General features: G+C 41.8%; 1 long non-coding RNA gene across 2 annotated transcripts; it reads left to right on the top strand.

Moving 5' to 3' along the window:
• Positions 1 to 4,350: 4,350 nt before the first annotated feature.
• LOC139034467 (uncharacterized) lies at positions 4,351 to 21,698 on the top strand. Of its 2 annotated transcripts, none has more exons than XR_011487001.1 (2): positions 4,351 to 4,835; positions 21,340 to 21,698. It is a non-coding gene; the product is annotated as an uncharacterized lncRNA (long non-coding RNA). The 2 variants fall into 2 exon arrangements; XR_011487000.1 differs by lacking the exon at positions 21,340 to 21,698 and adding an exon at positions 6,513 to 9,442.
• The last annotated feature ends 1,071 nt before the right edge of the window (positions 21,699 to 22,769 follow it).

Here is a 22,769-nt window from a genome sequence, read left to right as displayed (position 1 = left end):
TTTAGGAAAAAGAAGGAAAAGGAATATTTTAAGTCAAATCACCAAGGGAGGTTGCAATTGTAAAACTCTTGGTAACTACTAACCCACAGAATAAAATCCTACATTTCTGAGCACTCTGAATCTTCTCACTTTGAACTACTGGCTGTACAAACCTCTGACTGCCTACGTATTCTGAACAAATGTGCATAGTATTTTCAGAAATTTCAATAATATACAGATGCATGCATATGTATGATGAAGCAAAAACTGAAAAGATAAAACCCAAATTGCTAAAATTATAAGTAATTTTTAATTTTCCATTTATACTTGTACACAGACAAAGTTTTCTGAATTAAACAAGTGTTAGTTTTAGAAACAATTTCTATTTTGATTCTCACCCTTAGACTGTGCTTACTAAGCCACCTATCTAAAATAGTGATTCCCTCCACCCCATCCCACCATACTTTCACACAAATGCATACACAGAATGCTTTACTCTTCTTCATAGCATATATTACAGTTTGAAGTTATATTATTTGTTTATTGTTCAATCCCATCAATAAAAGTTAAGCTCTCTGAGACAAGGTCCTTGTCTGCCTTGTTTATTCTTCCAGTGCCTAGAAACAAGACTGGCCATGAGGACGAGGTTCAATAAATTCTACTAATTCACACACACATACACAAACACACACACTTATTTTAAAGGTATCTAGCATCAGTTCACTTTAGTTCAGTCACTCAGTCATGTCCGACTCTTTGCCACCCCATAGACCGCAGCATGCCAGGCCCCTCTGTCCATCACCAGCTCTTAGAATTTACCCAGGCTAACGTCCATTGAGTTGGCGATGCCATCCAATCATCTCATCCTCTGTTGTCCCCTTCTCCTCCTGCCTTCAATCTTTCCCAGAATCAGGGTCTTTTCAAATGAGTCAGCTCTTTGCATCAGGTGGACAAAGTATTAGAGTTTCAGCTTCAACATCAGTCCTTCCAATGAACACCCAGGACTGATCTCCTTTAGGATGGACTGGTTGGATCTCCTTGCAGTCCAAGGGACTCTCAAGAGTCTTCTCCAACACCACAGTTCAAAAGCATCAATTCTTCGGCACTCAGCTTTCTTCACAGTCCAACTCTCACATCCATAGATGACCACTGGAAAAATCATAGCCTTGACTAGACGGACCTTTGTTGACAAAGTAATGTCTCTGCTTTTTAATATGCTGTCTAGGTTGGTCAGAACTTTCCTTCCAAGGAGTAAGTGTCTTTTAATATCACGGCTGCAATAACCATCTGCAATGATTTTGAAGCCCCCAAAGATAAAGTCAGCCAGTTTCCAATGTTTTCCCATCTATTTCCCATGAAGTGATGGGACCAGATGCCATGATCTTAGTTTTCTGAATGTTGAGCTTTAAGCCAACTTTTTCACTCTCTTTGTTCACCTTCAGCAAGAGGCTCTTTAGTTCTTCTTTGCTTTCTGCCGTAAGGGTGGTGTCATCGGCATATCTGAGGTTATTGATATTTCTCCTGGCAATCTTGATTCCAGCTTGTGCTTCATCCAGCCCAGCATTCCTCATGATGTACTCTGCATATAAGTTAAATAAGTAGAGTGACAATATACAGCCTTGACGTACTCCTTTTCCTATTTGGAACCAGTCTGTTGTTCCATGTCCATGGTGATTCCAAAAAAATCTACACCATTTGTCAAAGTATGTGAAAAATGAAAGTGAAAGTGAAAGTCGCTCAGTCCTGTCCAACTCTTTGCCATCCCATGCACTATACAGTCCATGGAATTCTCCAGGCCAGAATACTGGAGTATAACCTTTCCCTGTCAAAGTATAAATTGACTCAAATATTCTAAGGGGAAATTTTACCATATATTAAAGAATAAACTTAAGAAAAATCATGACTCTTGATCCAGAAACTCCACTTGTAGGGATTAACAGAAGATTCGTATATTTACAAAAGTGTCTTTGCACCATCCCTGTAATAGGATGAAACATAAGGAGGTTTGGTTAAATATATTATGAAAAAGTCATGAAATAATAAATCATTATAGCAATTAAATTGCTATAGAAAGAGATTTATTATATATTATTAAATTTTAAAAGTTGTAACAGACTAGCATATTCAGCCTTATATATGGAAAAACTTTTTAGAACTCTAGAATACTAACTGTGGTTATTTCTATGCTGTGAGATTATAGATGTCTCAGAGTTTCTTCTATATGCTTATCTAAACATTTTTAAATGTCTATAATAAACTTTTGAAACAAAGTATTGCTTTATTTTCTTTCATTTTTCAATACTGTTGAAAAATTATTATAAGCAATTCGAAATGGATTTCCTAAGGGCTTGTATCTACAACATATCTCAAAGTGGAAAAATGAAATTTTCAAGTGAATTAAAATTAGAAAAGTGTCTGAATGTATTTTCTTTCTCAATTTCTGTTATCCAGTATTTATCTCAAGTGGAATAACATTTCTCTCTGGGCTCCAAAAAGGATATTTGTGGAATCACCACCATCTGCCAACAGAAATTATAACTGCAAACAATAACTAGGCTGATGCTGAAAACCCTAGGGGTAAATACTAAAGCCACAATTCACCATGATCCTTGAGTGCAGTCTGCAGAGGTTAGTGAAGATGGCCTCTGTCAAATTCAAGTCAAATAAATGGTAGTAAGCACGTAGGTCTTCCCTGGTGGCTCAGATGGTAAAGAATCTGCCTGCAATGCAGGAGACCCAGGTTCAATCCCTGGGATAGGAAGATACCCTGGAGAAGGAAATGGCTACCCACTGCAGTATTCTTGCCTGGAGAATCCCCATGGACAGATGAGCCTGGTGGGCTACAGTCCATGGGGTTGCAAAGAGTCAGACATGACTGAGCAACTATCACAACAGTAAGCATGCTGCCTATGCTGAACCCACAGAACCAAGCCCTGAGAAAGAGAATGTGTGATGCAAAGTGCTTGTTGACCGGTGACTGTACAGATGCGGCCAAGACCATTCTCGCCAGGAAGGCTGTTTTGCGAGTGTGGGAAGGATGGTGTTTAGAGGTGAAGAGTGGGTCTGTGGATAATGTGTTACTTCTTTAATCTGAGCCAGGGTTTGCAAAAATGTGATTTGAAAATTGACTCAGTCCTGCAGGTATTTGAAACACTTCAGTTCAGTTCAGTTGCTCAGTCGTGTCTGACTCTTTTGCGACCCCATGAACCACAGTATGCTAAGCCTCCCTGTTCATCACCAACTCCCGGAGCCTACCCAAACTCATGTCCATTGAGTCGGTGATGCCATCCAACCATCTCATCCTCTGTTGTCCCCTTCTTCTCCTGCCCTCAATCTTTCCCAGCATCAGGGTATTTTCCAATGAGTCAGCTCTTTGCATCAGGTGGCCAAAGTATTGGAGTTTCAGCTTCAACACTTAGTGAGCTTAAAAAAAAGTTTAAAATCTTATTTAGCTCTTTTCAGGAATAGCACTTTGCAGCTAGTCCAAATCACAAGTTTAATTTATGGGCTCCCATAGGTACAGTTTTTGATCCTTATATCTGAGCTATTCTTGGATCCCTACCGGAAAGGTGACCAGCATTTGTCAAACAAAAAATCCAGAGAAACTGCTCTTTAATTGCCAATATGCAAGTGCCATGCTGTTCCATTTTAATAATGCTAACTTCCACAATTCTCAGGAAATAACTGCTAGGTGGGACTTCCCTGGTGGCTCAGGCGGTAAAGAATCTGCCTGCAATGCAGGAGTTCAGGGTTCAGTCTCTGGGTCGGGAAGATCCCCTGGAGAAGGGAATGGCAACCCCTTCCAGTATTCTTGCCTGGAGAATCCCATGGACAGAGGAGCCTGGTGGGCTATAGTCCATGGGGTCGCAAAGAGTCAGACTCAGCTAAGCGACTAACACTAGGATTTCCTCCCAGGCCTCTTCCTTAAAGCTTTGCCCCACTCCGGTCAGGGACAAAAACAAAGCTAAAAAAGTAGCAAGCCAGTGTAAAAGGAGGTGGGTCTAGGGGGTTGGGAATCAGGGGCAGATCAGGTTCTGCAGGACCTCAATCGCTAGGAGATGGAATTTTGTCTTTATCCTGAAGATAATCAGTGGTCTTTGATAAGGAGATAGAATAAAAATTTGATAGCAGCCTCTAAATTTCAGAAATGGAATCTGTTCATGAGAATTCACTTCAAATAGGAATCTCCACACTTGGAGCACGAGATCCAGCCTGTCAAGCAATTTCTGTCAGTCTCCAGATTAGTGATGGGTGACTTGGCACCGGGGCCGCTGGCCTGGCAAGAAAGGAGCTCTCGTGTGTCCTATCAGGGACCGCCACAGACACCCAGGGCCACGTGACTTGTCACTTACAGGAGGACGCGGCCCGAGACTGTTCCATCTGCCGGCTGCTGAGTCATCCTACCCCGGGAGCTATTTAAACAGAAGTCTCCAGGAGACACACAGTCAACACTCCACTCAGACAATGCCCAGACCTGCGGAAACCGTGTCCAGCTTGGACTGCCCACGACACGTGCAAAAACGGTTTCCATCCTCTTCCCGATTTTATCACTCTAGGGGCTTCTGACTTCTGCCTCCTTCCTCCATTTGGGCCTCTTTAGCGGATCCTCCAGGGGGCTGTTGGCCCCAGAGGCCACCAATTCCTGTTTCAAAGTTTCCTCACGGCCTGCCTAGTACAGTATTTCTGTCAAGTCAGCAAACGCGAGTTGCGCATTGGTGATGGCTGAGGCACTGACCTCCAGGTAACGTTGTTGGTTAAAGGATAAATGAGACACATTCCTTGCCTTTAGAGGCTGAGTCTAGTGGAGGAGACTCTTCCAGGCAACTACAATTTACAAAGTGATGGCTCCAAGACAGGTAAGAACAAGGTGATGTTTTGAACCTTAATTTGGGGTGGGGAGGATGTGCATGCCTGCTCAGTCACTAAGGCATGTTCTGACTCTTGGGGACCCCATGGACCGCAGCCTACCAGGCTCCCTCGTCCATGGGGAGTGGTAACTTCTCTAAAAGCTGTCACCCTCTGTGTGTGGCCGTCTGGGAGGAACTGAAGGGATGTGGGAGGCATCAAAGGGATTTGGGAGGATGGGCGTTTCAGAAGGGCTTTGCAGATCTGACAGTGTGCTTGCATTCCCACCTGCCTGCCAGCCAGCCGTCGCCCGGTTTGACCTGAGCCCCGCCGGCCGCTCTGTCTGGCTGTGAGTTCTGTTGATGGTTCTTCTCCCTGCCCATTCTCTCGGTGCTCACTCCAGCGTGTCAGATGAGGACTCGCCTCGCATTTGGCTGTCATCTATCAGCCACGACTGTCCTGTCCAGAAGCACTGGATTTGGCTTTCAAGCCCGCTTCCTGGCTTGGCTCTCTCCACCACTCCATTAAGGATACCATTTGATATCACATGTGCTGCAAGCGCTGTTGATGGAAGTACTAAAGTTGCTGGACGTGAGTGACGTCTTTGGGAGGGATGAGACAGTGTGCCCAAGTGGTTGTTGTGTCCAAATGCTGTCCTTACCTCCCAACGGAAAGGTACAGTAAATAAAGGGAAAGGGCAAGACCTTATTTGAAACACCAGATATGAGCTAGGAGCTGTCCGAGACGCTATGCAAAAGCTTTTTTTAGTTCTCACAGTAATAGCATCTGTATGTTAGAACCCTATTTTACAGTTTGAGGAAGTTATGGCTCAGAGAGGTTAAGAGACGTATCCAAGGTCACACAGCTCTACAATTTTTTCGTTGAGCATGAATCTGAACACAAGCCTATGTGACTTTGACTCTTATATTCTTTAACCTCCTGGAATAACTCATGGAAGGATCTGTGGAATATTAATATGGCAATAAGATTTCTGATTCCGATCTGATGATCGGTCTTAGAGTGATATAGGTACAGGATGTATAGTACAAGTATCTGAATCTTTGCAACATGAAAGCTGTCAGAACAACTTGGAGTAGAAGGAAGCTAGGAACACATAGTAAAATCTAATTCATCAGATGAAAATATGGATCAATAGGTTCACGTCTGCAGAACCCTTACTACTGAAGAATGAAAGACCCACTGGGAAAAGACAAGGGGGAAAATCTGTCTGTTTTTACGACTTGTTGATATCTATGGCGTTTTTCCTTAAGCCCCAGAACAATTTACAGCATTGCCAGCAGCATTCAGTACATTCAGAACAGGATCATTTCACCCGCAGCTGAACGAAGGCCATGCTTGGGACAGCTCTGAGACGAGCCTTCCAGCAGACATGCCAGGGAGTAAGCCAGGGTCAGTGAGCAAAGAGGAGAGTAGGGCCATTTAAAGCAACACAGTTTATGTAAGTGTGATCTAATCGCTTCCACTGGAAATGGGTCAGATTTGAGTCAAGAGGACCACAGGCCTTAATGACCCCAGTGAAATCAGATTACGGCTTTTCTTTCCGTCTCCTCAGAGAATACGGCCCTCTGATGAAATCAAGATGCTTGGATTCATTATAATCTACCAGGTTTCCCACTCCCTTCTTGCTTTCTCCTAGTTGACTTGCTTTTTATCTTTTTTCTTTTCAGTAAAACCCATTAAACTCAACAGGATATATCAGACGACAGACAAGGATAAATGGACTACGGGGAATAGGGGAAAAGTATGGGATAAAGAAATAGGTCTTTTTCGTCTCTCAGAGCCGTGACTCAGTTCTGACTCAAAAGGAAGTGTGCCACCTACTGAATCACGGAAACCACTTCCTGTAGCTGTTTGGTTCATTCTGGAAGGGCAGCAGGCCAAGAACTGCCCTGCCCTGACCCTAACTGACTGTCCGGAGCCAAGGCGTTCACGGCTTGAGGTGGTTTGGCCTCAGACTCGGAGAACATATTAAATGACAAGTGTTTCGTATCCTAGCAAGGAGTCTTCAGCAACATGAAAACGAGCATGGGCTATTTGAAAACCAAGTGTATCATTACTCAAATTCCACATCCTTACTGTTTCACAAGGTATGTGCTCCGGATGACCACTCTCAGGATCTGAATGCAGACTGGTTCTGTGTTTCCTGAGGGCAACTTGGGCAGCCTGTAGCGTGGCATTTCCCCAGATGAAGCGGCAAGAGTACTTTCCATCAGTGCAGCAATACTAGACTTGTACTCATTCATTCAATGTGTTTTGGAGCACGTGCTCAGGGCTATAGACCGTGCTGGGGTAGGAGTAGAGGCTACATGGGCAAACAAGACCTTCCAGTTCCTGACCTTATGATACTGATGTTCTACGCTTCATGAAAATTATGTTCTCCCTCTAGAGGCAGGGGCTGTGCTTTGTAAACCATGAAGAGGAACATCAACTAAAGGAAAACTGTTGTTTCCTCTCTACCCACAGAACGTTTCTGACACCAAGATGTGTGGGTTTTTCCACACCGAGAAATTCTCCAGTTCTTGGCAAACACTGAGCATCCTACAGTTCAACTCAAATTCTGTCTGGAGTTACAGCCCAGAACCCTCAGGTTAAGAGCTCAGTCCCATGAGGAGCCCCAACTGCAGACACCAAGTTCCAGCTGTCACCTGTATGTCTGAGTAACTGGCTCTATGGAGCATTCCCCTGAGCCCCTCCTCAGGTTTGACAATTTGCCAGAATGGCTTACAGAACTCAGAAAGAACATTTACGCTTACTCGTTTATTATAAAGGGTACAACTCAGGAACAGAAGATGGGAGACTGACATGGGGCAAGGTTTAGGGATGGAGGGGTGAGCAATGGAGCTTCCATATCCTCTCTGGACACATTCCCCTCCTTAGTACCCTGATTTGTTCACAACCTAGTAGTGAACAAAGTTTCCATAGTTCAGGATATTTATGGAGACTCCATTAGGTAGCCATGATTACCTAAATCACTGATGTATGGTGACTGAGCCCACTGCCAGTCCCTTGACCCTCCCTAGATGTCAGGGAGTGGGGCTGAGAGTTCCAACCCTCTAATCACATGGTTGGATCCACTGGTAATCAGCCCCCACCCTCCAAGAGTTACCTGTGTCATAAACTCAAGTATGGTTGAAAGGAGCTTACTATGAATCGCAAAAGATGTTCCTAGCATCACTATCCCTTAGGAAACTCCAAGAGTTTTAAGCATTCTGTGCCAGAAACCAGGGAGGAAAACCAAAATAAATATTTCTTCTTCTTTTTGGGGGTGACCAGGGGGGCTGTACCACATGACACTCAGAATCTTAGTTCCTCAACCAGGGTTGGAACCCCTACCCCCTGCTGTAGAAACAAGAAATCTTAACCGCTGGACTGCCAGGGAAGTTCCTATGTTTCTTATTATATCACAACATCTAGCATTGGGCCTTGCATGAAGCAGCCCCCTCAATACTTGTTTGCTGAGAAAGTATATGAAAGAGGAAAGAATGAAAAAAAAGAAAGAAAGAAGGGAGGAGGGGGAAAATCTATAATTTTTTGTTGTATTTGGAAGTAAAGATGAAAGCATTAATTATTTTTTCTTCTGTAATGAGAATTTCAAAAAGACTACAGGTTCCTGTTCCACTATAGGTGGATCTGGAAAGCCTCCTGTGACTGAAGACACTTGTGGGCTCTTAACCAGGAAAGTTCTGGGATCAAAAAAGCCCATTCTGAGATCAGGTCAACACTTGAAGTCCCGAGAACCCCCTCCGAGAGTGAAAGGCTCTTTCTTCTCCTCCTTGGAATGGGCCATAATCCCTAAAGACAGAGAATGTATTACTCCTGTGATGGTCCATGCCCAACAGATGTATCAAAGAATGGTTGCAAATCTGTGTAACATTAAGCAAATAATTTACCCACTTCATAAAAGAGTTGTGAGAATTCAACACAATTACGTCTAGAATGGTGCCTGACCCACAGTAGGTGCCTTATAAATAGAAGGCATCACAACTGCAACTTTTCTTATTATCGTTGCCATCAATTTCCCACTATTATTACTTGTGTGTGCTCTATTGCTCCGTCGTGTCTGACTCTTTTGCAACCCCATGGACTAAAGCCTGCCAGGCTCCTTTGTCCATGGGATTTCCCAGGCAAGAATACTGGAGTGGATTACCATTTCTCCTCCAGGGGATCTTCCTGACTCAGGGATCAAATCCGTGTCTCTTGCCTCTCCTGCATTGGCAGGTGGGTTCTTTACCACTGAGCCACCTGGGAAGCCCACTACTGTTACTTAGGTTGCCTGTATAAAGCCAACAATTTTTCCGGGTATGACCAGTAGTCTTCTGTTTAATCATAGAAGTCTATGGTTCAGAGTGTCTCATCTTTTATAGACCCACATTCTTTTCTGAACAATCCTAAAAATCCAATATTGACCTCCCAGTTGAAAATCCCAGTCAAGAAGATATTGTCTAGGTTACTTAGAATGCTTAATTTATGAGAGCAATATTTTTTCCCAAACATAAAATTATATCACTGAGTGTTTTTTAAAATGATATGTAACTCAAATATAAGTAGTGTTCAGAGATAAACAGAGGCATATTAAAAATTTGAAGAATTTATTTGAGCAAGTGAAATTCACTCAGTTGTGTCTGACTCTTTGTGACCTCATGTACTGTACAGTCCATGAAATTCTCCAGGCCAGAATGATGGAGTGGGTAGCCTTTCCCTTCTCCAGGGGATCGTCCCAACCCAGGGATTGAACCAGGGTCTCCTGCATTGCAGGTGGATTCTTTACCAACTGAGCTATCAGGGAAGCCCTAAAGATTGGACTAAATGAGCAGCATGAAACCAGAAGTGGTTAAGAGTACTCCACCAATAAGGAGGCAGGGAGAGACTTCTATAGAAAAGAGGCGCAAGACAGCAAGGAAATTACTGGCTATAGATTAAGTGGTTGCCTTATTTGAAAAAGGCTGGTTGACTGTTTGTCACTGGGTGTCCTTAGGTTTTGATTTCTTAACCTTGAGGCATTTACAGGCTTATATTTTAGTTTACTTACTAGACTGCTAAGGCATTAGCACAACCTCAGATTAACGGCCTCATGATTTAGCTAATAGGTTGTTTTGCCCCTGCCCTAAGGTCTACTTCCTACACATTTAGCTCATATGGTAAAGAATCTGGTTGCAATGCAGGTGACCTGGGTTGGATCCCTGGGTCGGGAAGATCCCTTGGAGAAGGGCCTGACTACCCACTTCAGTATTCATGTTTGGAGAATCCCGTGGACAGAGGAGCCTGGCAGGCTACCATACATGGGGTTGCAGAGTTGGACACAACTCATGGATTAATTTTTTTTTTTTAATCATAAAAAAAGAGGAATTTTTTTTTTAAAGAAGCAAAAGAAAAAGAGAAGTAAGAAAAGATACAAGGGGGGATAAAAGATCCCCACCAAAAATACTGAAGAGCAATGAAAGTTTTATTGGAGTTTTCTTAAGGACGGCTGAGGCATCTGTACTGTACCTCACACCACAAAGATAATAAACATCTAGTTGAAACCTTGACCAGTTTCACTCAGAGTTTCTCTTTCTGATAGAAATCCCAACATCTCCCTTCATATAGATCCTTCCTTACCTAGGTGACACTCTTCTTCCCCTGTTTACTCCACAGCACCTCAGAGTTTGCCCCTCTGCTTTCACAAAGATCAGTTGAACCTCTCTGGCCCCCATCATGTCATTTAGCTCAACAAAGGACAGGAAATTAGATTCTATTTGTTGTTCAGTTGCTCAGTCATGTCCAACTCTTTGTGACCCCATGAACTGCAGCAAGCTTTCCCCAAATCGAGACATTATAGTCGCCAAGAATATTAAAGCAATTACAGCAAGCAAATAAATTATTTCACAAAAGAGTCTCAGAAGCCCAACAACAATTTAAGCCCTCTTTTGCATGTACAGTTTTGGTACTGGTTTTGTTCCGCTCACTGATGTATCCCAAGTGCCTGTAAGAATAAATGGTATAAATATGTATTGAATAAATTAGTTTGAGACCTAACATTTCAAGTGAAACAAAATACCATTAGATTATCTTTTCTGTTTTTTTCTCTTTAATAATGTGTGTGAGACAAGTTGTCACACATGCATCCATAGGAAAGAATACAAGTTTCTGTCATTAATATTTTATTATATCACTTTAGGTCAAATGTTACAGAAGATTATATTGAAATCTTGACCAACCTATCTACTTTTTTCCATTGGAATATTGGCCCAACCAAGAAATAACATCAAGGAAAAATTATTTTTTGGCAGAAAAATGTCCTCTCTAAATTCTTATGTGTTTTGTTTTGATTTTTCCTTAGTGACTGGAGGTCAGTTTCAATCCACTCAAGCACAGATTCCAAATTTTCAATCTGGTTTTCTTGAGTACAGACCATGTGCCAAGAATGAGGCAGTGACACAACATCACTACCAAGACAGACACACAGACCCAGAGTCCAAGGCGTGTTCCAGTGACTTGTGAGCTTCTCCCCACTCAAGTTTACTCCCAAAATCACACTTTTTAATTTCAAATGGATCTATTCTCCCTGTCACTAGCCAATTCTTATGAAATGTTTTGTTTAATGTACTGGTCAGGGTATTCCAGACCCTAAAAGATACCATAATGGGGGACTTCCCTGGCGATCTAGTGGTTAAGATTTTTGTGCTTCAAATGCAAGAGGTGCAGGTTCAGTCCCTGGTTGGGGAACTAAGACCCCACGTGCTGCCTGGAATGGCCAAAAATGTAAAAAATATTTTTTAAAAAGATATAATGGAATCATCTATTGATTACAGACCATGTGTTCTCTATGGATCCTTTCTTGCTTCCTTTGAAAACTTGGATTTTAATATGCTTGTGAGTGAATCAGTGACTATAGTTTCAGTAACTTGTAGTTACTATAAGTATAAATACAGTACAGTTGCTATAACTATCAAAGAAATAATACTTTCATTTTAGCCCAGTAAAAAAAGGAGCTAAGTATTTTTGGCAACCCCCAAAGAACCCCATGTTATTACATATGTGATGCTGAAGAAAAGCGGTGACCCAAAGGAACGGTGGCATGCCCGACAACCAAAGGAACAGACGTCTACCACAAGTAATATGAGTACCAGGTTTGGATAAGACCCATCTCTGCTATAAGACCAGGGACAATTCACAATATGAACCTTAGCTTCTTCTGCTATGACTCAAGTATTGATACACTTATGCGTTTATTTTGTAACTCTCCTTAGTAAAGTTAACTGTGTCTGTTGTTCCATGAGTCTTCAGTTTTCAGGATAATCTTTTCCTATTACAGCCACATTCTTTATCATTGACAGAGATATTCACCTGGTTATTTTGGTTTCTCTAATCCTGCTGGTGAGAACACCTCCAAGGGAGCTTTTGGTCAGGAGCTGACCATGGCATTTAAGGTCACATGCTCTTGGTAGAGAAGGAGAATTTGAAAGGAAACCAAGAACAAACCACCAATAATATATATATTTTTAAAAATTTGGACCTAGTCACTTCCCTGATAATGACATTTAGTTCATATTTGGTATCTCCTTAATACTGCAAGCTTTTTTTTTTTAATGCATCACCTCATTTAATTCTTATAGTAATCCATTGAAATCAGGTATCAGGGTGTTTAGGGCTTCCCTGGTGTCTCAGTGGTAAAGAATCTGTCTGCCAATAAGGGAAACCCAAGTTCAATCCCTGGGTTGAAAAGATCCGCTGGAGAATGAAATGGCAACCCACTCCAGTATTCTTGCCTGGGAAATCCCATGGACAGAGGAGCCTGGAGGGCTATAGTCCATGGCATCACAAAAGAGTTGGGCATGCCTTAGCAACTAAATAACAATAATCAGGGTGTTTGACTATAAGTGATAGGAAAAAAACAAAAAACGAACTTCAACTGACAAACAATAAGGGCATCTGTTGGCTCACATGACTGGTAGTCTAGAGAGAAAGCAGCTTCAGGTTTGGTTTATGGGTCCAGTGGCTTTAGATTGTCACCAGATTCGCAGGTTCTGTCTCTCTCCTGACATCCAGGGGTGGACCCCTCGAACACCAATTCCCCTCTGTAGGATGGCCATCAACAGGAAATCTGCTTCCATAGTCATGTCTAGCAAAGGGGAGTGAGTGTCCCCACGGGCAATGAAAAAGGTGAAAAAAATGCCCTCTCCTATTCATGATCTGCCTAACTTGTCAGCTGCTTAGCTCTGAAACAGAAAGTGTTGGGAATAGCAGTCAGGGGAAGGAGGAATATTATGGCATAATTGACTCGGTTTCCTGAATCTATCAATCTCCCTGGTTGACTTGGATGAATTAGAATACACTGCTGGAGCTGGGGCAGTTTTCTGAACCACGCTCCGATTACACAATGAAAGAGGAATGGAACAGATCGGGGTGGGGGGGGGGGCGACTACAATGTGCATTACAGGTAAATACTGCTGTGTCCTAATTTACAGAGGAGAAAACTGAGGCATAGAAGAGGAAAGATACGTAATGCCCAAGATCATAATTGAATCTTAAAAGTCTATCTCCACCGTAACAAATTATCTTTCATGTGTATTTCTTGGAAGATTATGATATATAGGAAGAATTAAGGGAAAAACAGGGCTTCCCAGGTGGCACTAGTGTTTAAGAACCTGCATGCCAATGCATGAGATGTAAGAGACATGAGTTTGACCCCTGGGTTGGGAAGATTCCTCTGGAGGAGGGCATGGCAACCCACTCCAGTATTCCTGACTGGAGAATCCCATGGACAGAGGAGCCTGGTGGGCCACAGTCCCTGGTGTTGAACGGAGTTGGACACGACTGAACCCACTTAGCAGACATGCAGGGGGAAGACCAAAGCACTAGGCATCAAAAGATGGGATTACAGTCCCTCCCATGCCCGGTTACTTGCTGTTTAACTTCTTTGAAGATGAGAATTATAAAACCTCCTTACTGAAGTAGTAGCGAATATTCAAATAGAAACCTTTCAGAAGAGTGGCATTACTTGGGTACTTGTTTGAAGCACCAATCCTCTGCCCTACCCCAGAACCACTTAATCAGAAGTTCTGAGGCTGGGGTCCAGTGACAAATACTTTATTAATCTTTATTTATTTAAACTTTTTTAAATTTAAATAAATAAACTTTATTTATTTAAACTTTATTTATTATTATTTATTAATAACAAGCCCTCCAGGTGATTTTGATGGTTGCTAAAATTTGAGAACTGCTGGGCACACACCTTGCTTGGTGCCTAAGCTCTTATTTGTTGTTATCATTCTAAAGACAATGAGTATATTGACTTCTGTCTCTAAGAGTTTACAATTTAGGGAAAGACAGAGCTCTTTATCAGGTTCTTTAATATAGGACTGTACTGTTTGATAAATGCTCCAATACAGGTGTAATTCGCTTTGAAAGCTTACAAAGGATTGAATCTGTTTCTAACAAGATGAATCGCAGAAGGCTTTATAGAATAGGCAAGAAACAGGAAGGGGAACATAGCTATGAACTAAAAGCAGCAGAGATAGTTAAACTTTCAGTGGTCACGACAAAGTTATATCTAAAAATTAAAATACAGTTGACCCTTGAACTATGTGAGGGTTGGCGACGCTGGCCCTCTGCACAAAAATTTGAATATAACTTACACCTGTGCCCCTAGAAACTCGGTCCCATGTTCTCAGATTCAACCAGCCCAGGACTGTGTAGTACTATAGTATTTACTATTAGAAAAATTTGCGTATAAGTGGTTCCTCACATTTCAAACCTGTGTTGTTCAAGGGTCAACTGTGTAACAATATAAACTAATATATTAGAGGCTTCACATATATAGGAATAAAAGCCTATCAGAAGTCAGAAGATGAGGATTTTAGTCCTGAGGTTATTACACTTACCAACTGGCCCTTAACATTGTTATTTAGTTGCTAAATCATGTCTGATCTTTGTGGCCCCATGGATTATATACCCATCCAAATTCCTCCATCCATGGGATTTACCAGGCAAGAATACTGGAGTGGGTTGCCATTCCCTTCTCCAGGGGATCTCCTCAACCCAGTCATTGAACCCACATCTCCTGCATTAGCAGGCAGATTCTTTATCACTGAGCCACCAGGGAAACCAGGCTGTTAATGTGCTGTTTCATAAAATACAAGAGAGGTTGGGCCCCCACCTCCACCCCGTTCCTAACCAGGCGAAGTTAAGGTAGAGATAGGGCATGTGTAGATTTAAAGACTCCACAAGGAAGTGTGGACACACTCTGGTTAAGAAGCCCCAGACTCAATGGCCTCTAATCAGTGACTATGTAAAGAATTCTTAAAGAAAAACTAAATACATTAAGAAAGAAGCATGTAAATATCATTAAAAATCTATAAGTCAGAGTCTTCTTTTTGTGGTTGCTGTTTGCTTAACATCTCTGTAAGTCCTTTAGTACCTAAACACCCAACTGATGAAAGGGATACGTCTGTATTATGTACCAACTAAAGAGTCCCCTTCCCTGCATGGATCACAAAGTCCTTGGCAATCACTTCCATACCAGACTAGTGAGAATTGTGGTTCTCGTTTTCCAGATGGATAAACAGAGGATAAAGGCCTTGTTATGTGTCACACATTTCAGTCACCAAATGAAATACAATGGATGTCAGTCTTCTCGTCCCTTCAACAATAAAGAGCTTTTAAGCTTTTGCAGTCAACAAGAACTTCTGGAAAGATTACACTGCCTGGAAAGTCATATGTATGGATGATATCCACAAATAGGAGAAAAATGAAATTAAAGCTGAGTGTCTAAGCTCACTGACTCTCAGCAGGAAAGACAGAAGAAGTGCAAAGTTTTAGCAAAGAAAGGTTTGAAAGAAAATAAATATAGCTGATTATCAAGCAGTTTTTACAGAGTAAAACAAGGGGAAAATTATTCTTCTTTAAGTAGTAATTCTTATCTCTTGATTGAGTCATCCATTCAGTAAATACCTATTGATTGCCTTTTATGTACCAAGTACTCATCTCCGTATTAGAAATGCAACAATGACCAAAAGCAGCTAATAAAAACATATAATGCAGTACGTACTAATACTATATTAATGAATGGTAATAGATTGCTGAATAAAATGTCAAAACCCAGTATGAACTAGCCTTCTCTCTGGGGGCTTCCCAGGTGGGCAAAATGGTAAAGAATCTGCCTACCAATGCAAGATATGTGGGTTCGATCCCTGAATTGGGCCGATCCCCTGGAGGAGGAAATGGCAACACACTCCAGTATTCTTGCCTGGAAAATTTCATGGACAAAGGAGCCTGGCAGGCTACAGTGCATGGGGTCACAGGAACTGGAGATGACTGAATGGCCGAACACACACACACACCCAACTCTTCTAACTGTACTTCTTTATTTCCTACTCAAATACTGGAAGAGATGTGTAAAACAAAAGAAGAGCTACCTTGATATTGTTTAAACACAAAACAACAGTGTTCTTTTAACTGTGCTTGAGATGGAATAAAACACAAGCACATCTGACATTAACTTTCAATGGTAAATTCATTCTGCGTATGTTTTTTAAGAGTAAATGCTTTGGGGGCTTTAAAAATCATCTCTTCATCTTTTTAAATGTCAATTTACTCACACTGATGATGCTCTCAGAGGTTAGGAAAGTTTTGAGACAGAAAGTGGGAACAGAGTGATGCAATATTTCTGAGTGTCATGTGATTTCACAATTTCTTTTTGTCTGTTTGGATTTCCAAAAAGGAAGACTCTCATATGTCAACAAGCTCATGAACTGAAGCTTACAATGACAGAAACAAAACCGTAGGGTTTCAAATATATGAATATAGGTAATCTTGTTCTTTGATGGGATGCTGGCTGGCATTAATGTTTGATCTCCTGAGAAATATTAATTTTTCTCTGACAAATTTGCTAGTTTGCTTCATCTGAACACATGCACTATAAACAATGCTTAATAAGAAAGCTTTCTGTTTTCTCTAAGGTCAAAGTTGGAAGAAGTAGAGGGAATTCAGTTTTCCTTACTTGACATTATTCATTATTTTGTAGTCAGTATTCTCATAAAGAATGCAAACCTTTTACTGTTAGTACAAAAATGCAGCAAATGTCTAGAGCTAAAATATAAATGTATAAAAATGGAAATATGTAAATATGTAAGCTTCTTCCATTTTCAGATATAAAGTTTGAACTCTGTGCTCTCATTGTTAAGACAAAGTCAATGTAACTGTAAACAAGAACACATATTCTTGCTTCCTCATATTCTACTACTCTAAGCACCCATGAGAATTTTTTCTGGTACTTAAGCCATTGACCTATTTATGCTTTTAAAGTTTCTGTGTGTTTTTTCAATATTTGTTGAGCATTTCTGGTATAGTATAGACGGCTCAGAGGAGCCTGGCAGGCTACCGCCCATGGGGCAGCAAAGAGTCAGACATGACTGAGTGACTATCTCTCATAGATGGCTCAGTGATAATAGGTAAATGAGGAAGAAAGAAAAAAAATTAAAGTTTTGCAATGGCATTAAGAATAGCAGCAATAAAACATAATTGCCTGAAAATCACAGCCTTGGAGGCAGGTTGGTTAAATAAAATGCGTCATATTTGGTTTGGAATCAAGAGATGATTGGAATTTGTCTCTATTGAACATTTATTTGGCAAAATTTAGCCAAAGTTTCATGACTCAATATTCAAAATAAAGTGAAAAGAACGTGAAGATGTGAACTAATTTTTAAAAGTAAAATTGTCAATTAAATATAAAGTGGCACAAAAAGATTATATGGAAATGAAATGCAAATTAAGTGTTTTATTGCCAGATCCAGAAGCAAGGCTTTGAGAAACTGTCATCATTATAATTGCAGAATTCTTCACTGCATATTCTTTCAATATTTTTAGATTGTTCTCATCTTTACTATACCACATTGTATTAATGGGTACCACAACCTTGTTTGTTCAGTTTATTCACATCACAGTCCACTTTCCCAAGGAGATTAAGAATTATCCTCCCATACAGCTGTGACCTGATCACAGCAGTTTAAGTCCCCCATGCATTTAACACTTCTGCACAAAAAAGAAACACCACCATACTAAAATTGTGATGATGATATGATGAATCACATCAATAGCAAGTTATATGAAGTTTTAAACTTGTTAGAGCAGATATGGTAGTAAAAATAAATTTTTACCTCCCCGAAAACTCTTTTAGTCCCCAAGGCCATGACTTTAAAATAAATGCTGCATGAATTCCTTCCACATCTTGCTAGTGTAAGAGTACTAACACACCTCGCCAAGTGTGTAACTCATTAGCAGGTAGTAACTCAAGCAAAGGAAGCACTCTGGCTGGTTAAGTGATTGGTCAGCAAGGCCTGAATCATGGGAGGTTGGTCTCTGGTGTATCCTCTTGGTCCAGAAAGTGGGAGGCGGTGGTCCAATGAGACAGGAATTGCCTGGCAGCATCAACATCCTGGCTATTGCTCAGGGTAGGGTTGCATTTTTTGGCTTTTGCTCTCAAACCAAAAGTTCAAGTATGAAAAGCAGGACTGAGCCTCTTCTCAGCTAGAGCCAGGATACCCCCAGTTCAGCCAGAAGTTAGTTTGAGGGTGGAGTGGCCCAGCATTCCAGGAGTGGCACATGTCAGCCGGAGGTGTGCCAGGGCTGTGTCCCAGCTGCAGAGCTGGGCTTGCCACACATCCTCCACTTGGTTAAAATACTGAATTTCTGGACGACTGGGCAGAGATGCTGTTGATTCAGAGTCAAGATGAATGCTGAGTCTATTATCTCACCCTTGGGAGGCATGTATTAGAGAAGAGTCAGGCTGTAGCCTGTAGATTTCAGCCCACCTCTCCATCATGTACCTGAAAGCTGCTCCTGGACCCTTTTGTTTCCTCGTTCTTCAGAGTAAAGCTCTCATGTTCCTCCCTTGCTCCTTTTGTAAAACCAAAGGCTTCTACAACAGTGGTTCCCAGAGCTGACTCTGCAACTGAAGGAAGGAAACACCTCTCCACCGCTCCTTCTGGCATGACTTGTTCCCTTTCAATGCTGGCATTGATGTTCTTGTTCATAATATATAAATATATATATATATATATGTATATATATATTTAAAAACTACAATGTAGACTGTACTTACAGGGAAAAAAATCAGAATAGCATAGAGTTGAATAAATTGAAGGTAGAAGTCCATATTATTATTACAGAAGCCCTTCTGTACCCCACTCTCTTGGTGCTTTTCTGGAGAAAATATGTGTGTGTGTGTGTGTGTGTGTGTGTGTGTGTGTGTGTGTGTGTGTGTATGCACGCGTGTGTGCATGTGCTAAGTTGCTTTAGTTGGGTCCAACTTTTTGTGACCCTATGGACCATATCCTGCCAGGCTCCTCTGTCCATGGGATTCTCCAGGGAAGAATATGGAAGTGGGTTGCCATGTCCTCCTCCAGGGGTCTTTCCGACCCAGGGATCAAATCCGCCTCTCTCATATCTCTTGCATTGGCAGGTGAGTTCCTTACCACTAGCACCACCTGGGAAGCCCACATATACACAAACACACACACATATACACAAATATGTATACACATATGCATATATGTAAATGTTTCTATGTGTTTGTGCTTTTGAGGGGTTTATTTTTACAAAACTGGGCTCTCAGTGATCTCTTTATCTCCTAAAATGTGTACCGGGGCAGCAGGTGGAGGAGAAGCAGGTGCAGTTTGCCTCCCTCCTCTCCTTCTCAGGCTTGCCCCTGCGCTGATTCCGTGTGACCTCATGACAGAGGAGAGCCCTCTGGTGTGGCATCCAGGACGCGTCACACAGCAGAGGCCTGGCCATTGGCACAAAGAGCATCTGATTTTCAAAGACGAGTCACGAAGCCAAGAGTCGAGTACTTGGGTTTCAGGGCCCAGCGTAGGCCAGCACCAGACTGACTTTAACCAGCCAGGAGGGGACATGCTAATGAATTCATGATATGTGATTCAGCTGAAAATGTCAACCATTTGAATGCAATGAAATTGGAATGAACCTTCCCAGTGGCTAAAATTTTATGACTCTGGCACAGCTCTTAGCACAAAAGGCAATTAGAATATATGTGCAAAGTGGCAGCCTGATTAGTTCACAGGCACAGACACACACACACACACACACACACACAAATATAGTGCCTTTCACACATCTTAATTGTTTTTCTGCTAAGGAAAGTGAAACTGCAAATCATGAAACTGTGGCATCCTTCATTTTATTTGCAGGTAATATATCCTGAAGACTATTGAAAAATGACAAAAAGATACACATTTACAGGGCAAGTTGAGGTCTAAGACACTGCTGACTTTAAGACACTTAACCTAGAAGACAATTATAATGTATTAGTATTCACATGCCCAATATACATATCTCTGTACAGAAATTTTATGAGTTACTATTAGAGATAATGTTTAATGTTCTTATTTTCTGCATTTTTCCTGCTTTCCCACATCAACCTGTAAGTTAGGGGGAAAATATTGCCTTGGAAAGATCAAAGATAGTAAAAAAAAAAAAAAGAGCAGATACCAAAGTAAATTACTCAGTAGCTTTGCTGAATGCTCAGATAGATAGAATTATCTTGAAAGCCCATATTTACAAAAGAATAAAGGATGTTTTAAGTTCCATAAGACTTAGAGCCTGAGGGAGCCAGAGCCCCAGGGAGCTTCGGTTTAAGGCCAAAAGTAGGTAAAATGGCTAGTGTCCTTATCACTAAGATAGGAGATATACGCTTCTCCAGCTTGAAGTGATGAGGAATTCAAAGGGAGACCTGGTTAGCACCTGAGTCCCTGAGAGGGTGCAGTAGAAGCCCCATAAAGACTTAAGAAGACTAGAGATGGAGAAGGTGGGAAATCTTGCCTCTATTTGTAGAGTATGCCCAGAGGAGGCTCCAGACATTTCAGAGAAATGTCATGCCCAGCAAGACAACAGAGCGTAGTGGATGAGGGAGGATCTGAGCGGTCAGAACTGAGGGCAGTCTCACTCCAGACAGGGCACGAGGGGACCCACCAGACCCCCCAGTTCTCAAGAGCACGGGGGTGGCTGACAATAGCCAGGGGACCCAAAGGAGCCTGAGTTACGATGAGGAGGATATAGAACTCTGGTCATGGCACCTGCAGTACATGGACTGTGAGCATCAGCGGTGGAGACCAGAGGGACAGAGCAGATTGGGTTCTATGCCCTCCAAGGCTGCAGGGACAGAGGATGACGGAAGACCAAGGACCCCATTCTCACCGGATGTCAAGGTGATATATATGCTTTACTCTCCTCTTTTCAATATCTCAGCTCCAGAAAAGGAGAGGGGAAAGACAGAGGAAGAGTAATCCTGAGTTAAGTGAGAATTACTCAAAAGAAAATGAGTTTTGAACTACCAAAATGCAGTTTTCCACTAGCAGTGGAAGTAGGGCTAGGCTAAGATTAGTAACAGAGAAACAAAACTGCATGCTGTCATCATGACGGTTAACCTCCAGCTCTAAGCTTCCCTCTTCTTCAAGGGAACAAGGTAGGCTGAAGAGAAGCATTATCTTTGTCTTACAGGAAACCACCAGAAACGAAAAACAAGAATCCACCAGAATCGGTTGAAACAAGTAGGCTCAAGATGGCAGAAGCTTTGACCTCCAGTGGACGTTGACTTTATAATAGACTCATTGTAATACATTAGCATGCCACAGAACACACCCACCAGCGTCATGACAGTTAGCAATTGTCTTGGCAACTGCTGAAAGAACCCTACAAGGACTGATGAATCGTGAATATTTCTCTCTCTTTACTCAATTCCCTCCCTTTTACCTTGACCTTTTTGTATATATGGTGTCTCGAAAAAGTTGACTTGCAAAGTAAGTTCTTCTTTCTCCATTCTCTGGCCATTGAATAAAGCGTGTACTGTTTCAGTCTCAGCAACAGTTTCCTTATTGGCTGTGTGTATCCAAACAGAAAAAGAATCGTCCTTGCCAAGGCATGAGACTTTTGCTGGGCTAGGGCCCAAGTGGGGGGTCTATATAACCAATTTTGCAACAATGCTATACCTGAGTCTTTGTCTGGAATTTCATGCCCAGTGAAATACATAAGGTCAGTCATAATATCATAGACTCTAGCGGCAAAAAATAGTTGGATAACCTTGGGCATATTTTTTTATCCAAGATTCTGATTCTGTTAAACTAGGTATTGGGAGAATTAAATGAAATACAGGTGTTACCCTAAGACCTGGCGTATGGTAAGCTCTTACTAAGTAACCCACACCAGTACTCTTGTCTGAAAAATCCCATGGATAAAGGAACCTGGCAGGTTACAGTGCAGGGGCCCACAAAGAGTTGGACATGACTGAGCACATGTGCACACATGCACACACACAAGCTTTCAGTAAATGTTACTTATCATGATTGTGACAATAATTATCATTGTGCATTTGTTCATTCTGAGTCTGAACTCTTAATTCAGTTCAGTTCAGTGGCTCAGTTGTGTCTGACTCTTTGCCACCCCATGGACTGCAGAACTTTTAATTGGTAGGATTTAATTAGCTGTTGTACACATAGCATTGCGCATCCAGCTACTGAGATTGTAAATGCCAATGAAACAGGAGGGAAGGGGAAAGGGCACGACCTTTAAAAGAATGACATCGCCCAAGGACACGACGTGAACTGATCAGAACCAGATAGGTCCAAGACAGCAGACAGTCGACTTCCACGTGACTCTGAGCCTCAGTACACGCTTATTGCAACACATCGGCAAGCTAAATGATACACCCACAGGCAGCAAGACAGTTCCAAGGTCAACCATAAAGGTCAAAAGTGGGCAGTGCCCCAATTCCTAGAAATCCCCACCCCATCCCCCAAACTTCTGGAATTCTCCTCTCACTCATTAGCTCATGAAATTATCCATCCTTACAAAAACTGACAGATCTCTACGGTCAGGCCACTTTCACCTTTTGAGATGGCCCACACTGCCTGTGGAGTATGCGTCCTCCAAGG

Source organism: Odocoileus virginianus, chromosome 3, assembly GCF_023699985.2.
Source record: "Odocoileus virginianus isolate 20LAN1187 ecotype Illinois chromosome 3, Ovbor_1.2, whole genome shotgun sequence".
NCBI classification, from domain to species: domain Eukaryota; kingdom Metazoa; phylum Chordata; class Mammalia; order Artiodactyla; family Cervidae; genus Odocoileus; species Odocoileus virginianus.
Note: the sequence above shows the minus strand (reverse complement) of the source record. Positions and strands in the feature narration are given on the sequence as shown.